This window comes from Anabrus simplex, chromosome 7, assembly GCF_040414725.1.
Source record: "Anabrus simplex isolate iqAnaSimp1 chromosome 7, ASM4041472v1, whole genome shotgun sequence".
Classification (NCBI taxonomy): Eukaryota; Metazoa; Arthropoda; class Insecta; order Orthoptera; family Tettigoniidae; genus Anabrus; species Anabrus simplex.
Window position 1 is genome coordinate 240,731,351 of NC_090271.1, and position 11,924 is coordinate 240,743,274.

The following is an 11,924-nucleotide window of genomic DNA, read 5'->3' on the forward strand; positions in this document are numbered from 1 at the left end:
CTGTAGACGAAAAGGCCTAAACTTCAGCGGAGCTTTTAAAAGTAGGAAAGATCATAATATGAAGATAAAGTTGGAATTCAAGAGGACAAATTGGCGCAAATATTCATTTATACGACGAGGAGTAAGGGGTTTGAATATAACTTATCAAGGGAAGTTTTCGATAAATTTTCAAGTTCTTTGAAGAATAGGTAGGGAATCTACAGCCCTAAATGCAGATCATTGATCACTGATTGATAGAATGTCGTCTTAAAACAGGCGTGTGTTTAATATACAATTGCATTTTGTACTCACATTCAGCGTCGAATAGATTTTTAATTAACGCTATCTACTATATGCGCTACAAGATGTGGGGGAAGCGAGTAGGTGTTTGGAAGGGGGAGCGAAGCCGCAGATGGAAAATGAAGTGGCGGGCTCGTGTTTCCCGTCTTATACGCGCTTTTCATAAATATGGTAAACCTCAACGTCTCATACAGAACAGTGTTAAGAATTATGTAAAATTATATTCCGATAAAGCATGGAAAATGACGGAGAAGTCTGAAGAATTTTTCAGAAAATGGCAGAGGAATATCTTAAGGAAGAGATGATGGTAAATGACGTATGAAATGGAATGTCGTATGGCTTTTAGTGTCGGGATATCCCAGGACGGGTTCGGCTCGCCAGGTGCAGGTCTTTCTATTTGACGCCTGTAGGCGACCCGCGCGTCGTGATGAGGATGAAATGATGATGAAGACAACACATACACCCAGCCCCCGTGCCATTGGAATTAACCAATCCAGGTTAAAATCCCCGACTCGGCCGGGAATCGAACCCGGGACCCTCTGAACCGAAGGCCAGTACGCTGACTGTTCAGCCAACGAGTCGGACATGACGTATAAGAATAAATCACGAAATCGCGCAGTAAAAGCAGTTCACACGGTATTATTATTATTATTATTATTATTATTATTATTATTATTATTATTATTATTATTATTATTATTATTATTATTATTATTATTATTATTATTATAACACAAATCAGGAGACGAAGTGGTTGAGACACTTGACGAGAAAACCCGAAGAACGAGCGGTACTGACAGTATTCCAGGGTAAGCCTGATAATCAGAGGATGAGAGAAAGGCTCAAATGAAATGGCAAGGAGATATAGAGGAAGCCGCGTGATGTCGGACAGCGGCAGCTGTAGTTCAAAGAGAATGGTCGGAGATGTGGAGGAAGCGATGGTCAAACTGTGAAGGACATGTGCTAAGGAAAAGCAAGAATTACAATGACACAAAAAAAAATTCTCGCGTATTTTATCTTACAACAGAAAATACTGTCGGGCCTCTCTCCCAAGTGTCTACTCCTTATCAAAATAGACCGTTCTTCTTACATTTCTATTTCATTTACTTTACATTTCCTTCCACAATACTTTATAATCTATTTACTAAATATTTACATTCGTTTCAAAAGAATGGATATAGTACTGCAGATGGAGATAGCGGCTACTGTCTCTCCAGTATAGATTTTATAAATTGCCGGTGATGATTACAATGCATTAATTACATGAATTTAATTATATTTACAGCATTTATTTATCAGATGCTCTCCTAATTACGTGTTTTTCCACTTCCCCATTAGTAAGTTGATATATTCAGTAGATTTTACGTAATATCTTAGGTTGCTGGTTGCTATTGACGACGTGAATAAATTTAGACTGGACCTACACCTTCAAACATGTCTTCCTTGATTGTATTTTATGCACATTGAAATATTACCTTTCCCTTAGTGTGATACTTTTTTAATACATCTATTAATATATCTATCATCTCCTTACTTGTGATATAAAACTTACATCCCTTGAAATTATCCACAGTCTTGTTAACGTTTTATATATTTGAACTTATCACACGCTTTTCTTCTGTTCTTTAACTCCCTGCATTCTCCATTCGAAGAGCGGGAATTTAACACAGTTTTTTACATCTTGAGGTCATGTCATGTGACATACGGGTATTCCAGGGTGTTATGAATGATATAGACCACTATCTGATCTGCAGTGAACTAAGCGTCACTAGGTTTAGGATAAAGGAAGCTATCACTGTGAGCAATTGGATAACTGTAGAAAATCTCCAGGAGGAAGAAGTGCATAGATGCTTTTAGTGCAGAGTCCCAAATAGCAGACACACAGTCAGCAGGTTCAGGTTATACAAGGAGAATGGAGGGCATCCAGGCCTGTTGTAGTAAAAATAGCAAGGGAATGCCTAGGAACAAGCGAGCATCTTGATGGAATTGTAATGGGAAGCTTGTAAACGTAAAAGGAGGTTGTTGGTAAAAAAGACTCCAAACAAGAATTGATTGTACGTAAACGAAAGGCGTAAACAATATTGAGTCTAAAAGGATATTTTGGAAAGATGTTAGTATTAACACGAAAAGGCTTTTTGAAGCAGCGAGGAAATACTTCTGGACTATAATAAAGAAAGTACCGGTGGAGGGAAGGAAATTAGTAGTTTTATTGAGTAAAGCAGGTGAACTCAATGTAGGTCCTAGGGAATCACTGGACAGATTGATGGAATATTTAGTAAATGTCCTCAAGGTAAGAGGAAATATTTCTAAAAACATTGCAAACAAGGGAGTTTACGGGGAGGATAACAACGATGGCTTGTGGAAATGGAAGGATGGCACATAAACTTAATCCTCATAAAACAGCGGGAATAGATGAAATTATATCTGAAATGTTGAAATATAATGGAATGCAGAGATGAAAATTCCTTCATAGATTAATAGGATTAGCCTGGAATTTAAGGAAGGTACTTTTCTGATTGGACGAAAGCACTAATTGCACATATCTTTGGACAAGGAAAAGAAAGGTGTGCACCAATTATCAGGGTATTATATTGATCAGAATATTCGGCAAGGTATTCACAGTCATTTTTAACAGGTTGTTTTCCTTCTGGGATATTTAAGTCTCCCAAAATTATTAGTGGCGCATCAGTGAATTTCCTATTAGCGTGTATAAATTATCATACTCATCTGATTCCATGCCTAGTGGAAAACAGACAACACATAACAGCACAGTAAAAAATATTGAACTGAACTCTTATACAATGTATTTCTCTATCAATACTCATGTTAATTTCCGCTGCTTTGTACTTACTGTGAACTTTTTTTTTTGCTAGTTGCTTTACGTCGCACCGACACAGATAGGTCTTATGGCGACGATGGGACAGGAAAGGGCTAGGAGTGGGAAGGAAGCGTCCGTGGCCTTAATTAAGGTACAGCCCCAGCATTTACCTGGTATGAAAATGGGAAACCACGGAAAACCATTTTCAGGGCTGCCGATAGTGGGGTTCGAACCTACTATCTCCCGAATACTGGATACTGGCCGCACTTAAGCGACTGCAGCTATCGAGCTCGGTTTACTGTGAACTGGAAGCAGAGTACTTCATCTAGACATTTGCCGGTGACAGTCTTATTAAGGTCATGAATAGAATTATACAGCCATGTCTCGATTAGTGCCACCACGTCAACTTTTTGTCAAAGTAAGTTTATGTAGATTTCAGCAATTTTTCGGTCTCAAGCCTTTACAGTTCCTACAATGCATATCAATGACTAATATGTCTAAGACATGTTGAATGAACGAACGAACGAACGAGGAAACGGTGTTACACTGGTCTGATCCACATTCCCATACTACCATGACCCAGTGTAGCGAGAGGAGAGTTATTAGCAAGCTTCCTAAAATAAACACGACCCTCGGTACTCTGAGTGCAAGATCAGTATGTGCCTCGCAAAGTGCCACTTTTTTTTTTTTTGCTAGGGGCTTTACGTCGCACCGACACAGATAGGTCTTATGGCGACGATAGGATGGGAAAGGCCTAGGAGTTGGAAGGAAGCGGCCGTGGCCTTAATTAAGGTACAGCCCCAGCATTTGCCTGGTGTGAAAATGGGAAACCACGGAAAACCATCTTCAGGGCTGCCGATAGTGGGATTCGAACCTACTATCTCCCGGATGCAAGCTCACAAAGTGCTACTAGTAAAGTTCATTTAACAATCACTGTATATGGCAACTTTCTCAAATTATCACTATTATCTATTACTTAAACAAGAGAAACCTCGCTCTTTCTTAATAGGATAACTCCGTTCCAAACCGACAGAAACTTGTGGCAGTGCGCCCTCTTAAACTTAGGAGAGAGATAACAGCCTTCTTTTTTTTACTGGTGACAAACATGCATTAAATGATCATACAGTCTTTGTTGTGTTAAGTTCTCATCTAACAGCCAGACAAATCTAACGACGATGCCGCCGTGATACATATCAGGCCGCTTGGAAAGTTAATGACGCATGTCAATCATCCATATCTCAATGGTTATATCCATAGCCTGTCCGAAATTTTTAACTTTCGCTAGGACATCCTCGTTTCCGAGGTACAGTAATTATCTACATCTACAGTCTGCCTTCTAATGTCTGAACATGGGTCTTGAGAGTAGAATTCCTCATTCTGGAATGTCCCTTTAATTGATGATATGGCAAGTTTGTGCCCCTTGTTTAAGAGGTTCGGGAGATATTGATTATTGTGTACTGAGTTAGGAGGATGTGGAGACGGTCTTTGACTGTCATGATTCAGGAAGGCACATGAAGAGAGAACAGTAAAATGAGATATTCCAAGTGGAAATATCCATTTAAAATCCCATGAAGAAAAATCTGGTCAGTTACCTGCCTCCTGTCTCCTAACGTGCAGCAGTAACACATATTCTGATTTCCTGGATGAAACTCCACTGCACTTTAGTCTGTTATTGTGATGAATGCAGCTCTTTATTTGACTATCATTTCCGGTCGCAGGTGTTACTTATAATGTGACAAATTAATTAATAATTAGTTAATGTTATTTGTTTTACAGCCCACTAACTACACTTTTACGGTTTTCGGAGACGCCGAGGTGCCGGAATTTAGTCCCGCAGGAGTTCTTTTACGTGCCCGTAAATCTACCGACACGAGGCTGATGTATTTGAGCACCTTCAAATACCACCGGACTGAGCCAGGATCGAACCTGCCAAGTTGGGGTCAGAAGGCCAGCGCCTCAACCGTTTGAGCCACTCAGCCCGGCAATGTGACAAATTAACAAGGATATTCAATTCATATTATTCGTTATAGGCCTACATTGTTTTATGTTTCACTTTAATTGGTGAAGTCCAAACGTTCCGAGAGGGGAGGTTATTATCGATAATTGCCCCTTCCCTTTAGAAATAATTTTGTCATATTAACTACATGGAAGGGGATAGTTTGCATAGGTTACGCTATATTATGTAATTATTTGAAAATGAAGGATATCTGAAAAATGTTCAAACAGATTGATAATGAAATATCGATGTCCTACAAAGAATACATTACATATTTTCGTGCATTTTTATTTATTTATTTATTTATTTTATTTATTTATTTATTTATTTATTTATTTATTTATTTATTTATTTATTTATTTATTTATTTATTTATTTATTTATTTATTTATTTATTTATTTATTTAGTTATTTATTCCTTTGTATGTGGCAAAGTTAGGCCTCGCGACCATCTCTTGCACTTAATGACAACATACAGTACACAGTCACATAATTTGAAAGTTATTAAGACTGTATAGAGTATCTAGAAACCACCTAAAATAATAGAATAAAGTAGTATTGTAATAGTTATTTTGTTAATGATTAATATTATATGTCTAAATTACCTAACAATAGATCTAAATCATACTTGCCCTCATTCACTCTAACATTCATACAAGCTGTTCACGTATTTAAGAGAAAATCTCAACTAGACCGTTTAAATGAGACTATTGAAGTGCTATTACGTATACTGACAGGGAGAGTGTTCCATAGCCTTGCTCCAGACAGCGGCAATATACAGATGAGTGATTAAAGAGTGTCGTAAGGGCAGAAGTCGATCTGGTATTATATCCATGGATAGAGGAGGAAAAGTTAAAATTTGAGGATATGTATTCAGGTGTAGGACACACCTTAAGGTAACATAACATGGACTAACGTTCTTCTGCCATTTTAGGACTTGCAATTATCCTTCTTCAAGAATTATTATGACTCGTTTCAATCAAGCTCGTGTTCACAGCTATAAGAATGTAACTTATCAATGATAATTGCCACTCCATACTAAGTAGACTCTAAACGGAAAAATCCTGCACTCCATTGCAGGCAATTGTTTGACATTTGTTAAATATGCTATTGGTCTAAAATATGCTGGTATACATGTGGTAACTTGTTCTTGTGGACCTTCTTTTCTTGGACACACATTTAGACGAGGGTTAAGGAACAACGCAGACAGTTAAGTCCTTACCGGCCAGAGAAGTCTGTTGTGGCAGAGCTTGCGATACATAATCACCAATAAATAATTTCCGATCGTCTATGTTTTGTGCTTTTTATCTTACGAATAATAAGTATTATTTATTTTACATTTTATTGTCTATGTTGGACAACTCTAATCCATTATAGAAAGGATTTCTTGATTTCCTGTCAGCCCAACATTTCTTCCTTCTGACAGATGCTGTCTTCCTTTCTTCAACAGAAAACACCCTCCCATTAGACCTTTTATTGATCTTGACCTGTAGCCTGGTGTGTGTCTTGAAGTATCTTAATTTTGTCTGTTTTGTATTTTAGATCATCTGTTGTTATTTGTAGTTCTTTAATATCATCCTTAATTTCTGTATTCCATTTAATCTTGGTCTTGCTACTCATTAATTTTTAAATTATTCTGTTAATTCTGGTTTCAGATGTTCTGATAACATGTCCAGAGAATGATATATGTTTTATTCCTAATCGTGATCAATACCAATTCAATTTCTTTAAAACAGTTTTATTTGATGCTATTTTCCATTGTCCATTAACTTGATATTTTTTGTTTGAGCATGTTCTAATTATTATTCTTTCTCTCTTAAGTATTTTGTCTATTTCAGCTGTTTAGTAGTTTTAAAATTATTATTATTATTATTATTATTATTATTATTATTATTATTATTATTATTATTATTATTATTATTATTATTCCGGGGTATCTGTGGAACACAGAGGTGAAAGAAGGTGCGGGTTTGAATGGGTCTAACTACAATGTCAAGAATAGAATTAAAGCTTTAACAAAGGTTATATTTCTTTCATATAAAACAAAACTTAACACACATTTCCACAGGGTAAAAATAACAAGCAGGTACAATGCCAATCTTAAAACCAGATTAGGAAAAATCCAAAATTAGTGAACCTTACAGATCCTGGGCTTCAAGCCCCACGTTTTACAATTTCTGAGCTCCCAGCTCAAATTTACAAAAGAGCACAAATTTATTCAAGGAAAGAAATCCTCTAATTCACGGAGCACTTGCTCCCTAAATTATAATATCAAGCCTCCCAGAGGCACACTTTACAATTACAAAACTTGAAAAAGAGCAAACAGGCTCTCGTTTCTTTCATCCTCCTCGAGGCAACCTCAAAAATCGTACACTCTCTGGCCTTCCATGGCCCAACTTACAATTTGAAACAAGGGTACATCGTACCCAACCTATAGGGCTTTTGCGGAAAAGAACAGGTTAAGTAAATGGCCCGAAACACCAACTGAATGGAAGCGTACTACGCTCCAAGATAATGAACACCTAAAAAAAACTAAAGGACTCTAGGCCGATGAAATAGGGGCTATTCCCAAACTACTGAGGTGACTCGTATAGAAATTACTTTAACACATTACCGGAGGAAAAACAGTTACAAAACGTAGTCACCTCAAACCAAGATGAAGGAGAGCTCAAGAAGGTACATAACTCTCTATCCCCGATTTACAGTTAAAGATTTTACGAAGTTTTTACATTAGCCGAAAGAAGATTTTGGAAAAGATGGTCACATAGTCAAAGATTCGGACCTCTCCCTCGGGTTAAACTGTGGAGGTATCAAGAAAGAATAAAGTTATGTCGCCATTACCTTGTAGATGTTCCGGTTGCTGACGAAAGAGGCCGCCCACCTCCTGCTTAACACGCACACTGAGAAAGATGACGATGAATTGGCCAAGAAACGTGAAAAGCCGCAGTTTATAAACCCTCAGGGAAGGTTCGAGATCATTCAAGATGAAACCAGCCACATCCTCTCAATTTAATTGGTCAATTTCAAAACACTCAGAATCGAACAAGAAGCTTGTGACAGGTTGAAAATTAATTACAGAAAGTTTCCATTGTCCAGATTCAAAACTGGCGGAAAGAAAAAGGAAATATTGCCAATCATTCAGTTAAAAAACCTAGAAATACCAAACTTCTTTAAATTATAACTTCTTACACCTTGCACCGGGGTGCATGATCATAGTTTTTTTTTTTTTTTTGCTAGGGGCTTTACGTCGCACCGACACAGATAGGTCTTATGGCGACGATGGGATAGGAAAGGCCTAGGATTTGGAAGGAAGCGGCCGTGGCCTTAATTAAGGTACAGCCCCAGCATTTGCCTGGTGTGAAAATGGGAAACCACGGAAAACCATTTTCAGGGCTGCCGATAGTGGGATTCGAACCTACTATCTCCCGGATGCAAGCTCACAGCCGCGCGCCTCTACACGCGCGGCCAACTCGCCCGGTGATCATAGTTTTTAGTGGTGTCATCTATGGAAGAGTGTCCAAACTTCTTGATGAATGGCAAACAAAACTAGTAGAAATTCAGTCAGTTTAGGAAACTTCATAAAAAAAATTACATTATATTTCTGTGGTGACATCTTCTGAGTAAAGTTCTAAGTTGGTGTAGTTTAAGTTTCGCCATTTTACCAATAAGGGAGTTCATTTAGGCGCTGAATTTGAATAATATAATGGAGATATTCACGAATGCAAGTTTTTATTGCCAAGTCCATCAACCACGACATCGCTGACGTGGAAATTATGTTGTGGTCATACTATCGAACCAGCCGGCGGAGTTGTTGGTCGTTGTTTTATAAACCTTTCAAACCTGAAAAACTACTGGATGTGTAAACTTTTCTTGTACGTCAAGAACTGACTAAAATGCTCTTAAATAGATATTATATTGATAGTTTATTTTGCAAAATGAAGCTAACATATGAGAAAGGGCACACGCACAATTGTGCGTGTCAGGACTTAATTCACTCCTTACACAAGAAACCAAATTCAGCTCAGTACATGATCAAATGTTCTATTTTTTACAGTGTGGAACGATTTAAAACAGTTAAAATCTTTGTTCAAACACAAGAATACATTACATTTCATACATCAAGTACGAGTTCTGCTTTTACAGTCCTTTTGGCGGCAGCACCTTGCCGAATTTAATTCATCAACTTCAGGCCAGCGGTCACAGGTCCATCGAGCCTTTTGTCTACAGCAGGGATTTTCACGACTCTGGTTCTTGATGTGTCAGCACTGGAGCAGTCACATTCTGTTGATTGTCTACGCTTTTTGGTTGGTTCAGCAATTAGGGCTGTTCGAAACCCAAACAAATCCAAATTATCCTTAGCAGGAATATGAACCTTACTGCAATTCGTACGGTAAAACAGCGTAGTCATTATCCTTAATTTATCAGGGAGATAGCGAAAACGTCTGTTGAAATGAGAAACTGAATAAAAAGCAATGATCACTCGAATAATGAGGACCCCCTGCGGGTGGGGGACCCACATGTAGAATACAATCGCGGTATCCCCAGCCTGTCGTAAGAGGCGACTACAAGGGGCGACCAAGGGATGATTGAATTAGAACCATGAAACTACTCTTGATTCGTACCATCATGCGTGGAACACCATGGGTTGCATGTACTTGCGAGTAGTATCACTAAATTGGTACGAAATAGGTTTGTGATTAGTTGCAGTAAAAAGTCTGGCCTGGTGGATTCCAGTACCCGTGCGTTGTACCCATGTGAGCAACACCGCGAGTCTGGGCGTAGCCTGTGAGTTGTACCGCTATATGAGCGGCACCGTGGGTCAGCGTTGCCTGTGATTGGTACCCATTATGTGAGGAATACCACGGGAATACCGGCGTCCGTGACTAGTACAGCTAAGTGAGGAGCCTTAGCGGTTTGCGTTGGCTATGAGTGGCGCCATTGTGTGAGAAACACCATAGGTCTGCGTTCCTTGTACGAATTGCAATACTTGTGAGTAGTACCATCTTGTGTGGACCACCGTGAGTCTTCGCTACTTTTGATCAGTACCCCAAAATGACAAATACCATGGTTCTACTTTACTCGCGACATGTACCATTCTGTGGGGCCTTAGACGTGAATTTAGCACCCCTTCAGACCTTAAGAATCATTGTGCTTTATAAATGGTCCCTTGGTCAGTAATACTCTAACTACCTTCTTTTTGTTTGTTTGTTTGTTTGTTTGTTTTTTGTTTGTTTGTTTGTTTGTTTGTTTTTGTTTTTGTAGGGTTCATGTCCATCCATTCATTCTTCATGACATTTTTTATTTTATTTTAGTCAGTGGATGAATTTGAATATTTGTTATATCATTTCGTACCATTAGGGGCCGATGATCTCGATGTTAGGCCCCTTTAAACAACAAGCATCATCATCATCATCATCATCATCGAATAATGAGGAAAGAGCAATCCTTAAATATGGGGTTGGAAGTCTCGGCCTCGAATTCTCTAATATCATTGAGCAGAAATTACACCCCCATAGCGGGTTAACAGCTAGTGTTGGAAATAGTTAAGAAATCCATTAGGCAACAACGAACTGGAGACTGTATAGTGCACGTGTTTTGTAATTACCCCAAACAACACTTGAGGGAGGGACATAAAATACATCCTCGTTACCCCCTGTCTGTCGTAAGGGTTCCGGACATAGTTTGCTGACCACAGGCTCCCTCGCGGTGTCTGTCATTGCTTCCACTCTCTCCAGATAGGCTCCTCTCTTGATCGACTAATGTTCTCTCCTGAGCTAAATGTCGATACCTTATTAAGGTACGGCCGCTTCCTTCCCTCTCCTAGCCCTTTCATTGTCCTATCATCGCCATAAGACCTATCTGTGTCGGTGCGACGTGAAACAACTTGTAAAATAGTGCCATTAGACCAGCGACGCCCCGAGTGTCTCTCATGTTCAGGCTCTCTATGGCATTTTAGCCTATCCATTTTTTCCTCTGATCTGTGTTAAGAGGGAATGATGACTACAGTGTGTTCGGCGAATTAAGAGAAGCTTCTCCTCAAGCATTTAAACTATTTATGGTTCAGAGAGCGGCGAAGAGGTATGAACGGTCTCCTAACGCACAGAAAGAAGGCTAATAAGTTCATGCGCCCTGCGAATTAAAAAAATGGCCACAATTTCGTCAATCGGATGAGCAGTTTGTCTTTGTCACGTGTTGTGAATATCTGTGCATGAGTTGCGATAGTAATCTCTCTGTCGGTGTTGTTATCAAAGTAATTTTGTACACCGGAAAATCAAACGTACAGCCTAATGTAGGTTTAGCTAGAGATGGGTGTGTTAATGGCGTCATTTTTTTTTTTTTTTTTTTGCTATTTGCTTTACGTCGCACCGACACAGATAGGTCTTATGGCGACGATGGGATAGGAAAGGCCTAGGAATGGGAAGGAAGCGACCGTGGCCTTAATTAAGGTACAGCCCCGGCATTTGCCTGGTGTGAAAATGGGAAATCACGGAAAACCATCTACAGGGCTGCCGACAGTGGGGCTCGAACCCACTATCTCCCGATTACTGGATACTGGCCGCACTTAAGCGACTGCAGCTATCGAGTTCGGTCATTGGGTATTCTAAGTCTCTTTTTCTTTTTTACTTGTATGTATGCTTCCAAAGACGGGTAAAGCAATACGTTCAGACACGAAGCAGCTAGTCTGTAGAGTACATGAATAAATGAAAATGACTTTAAGGACATGGCAGATAGTTAATATCTGTTAGCAGAATTTGAGATCGAGCCGCGAAAGCTACAGAATTATCCAGAGAGTTGGGGAGAAGAAGAGGAAGAAAAGGGGGTCAAGGAAGA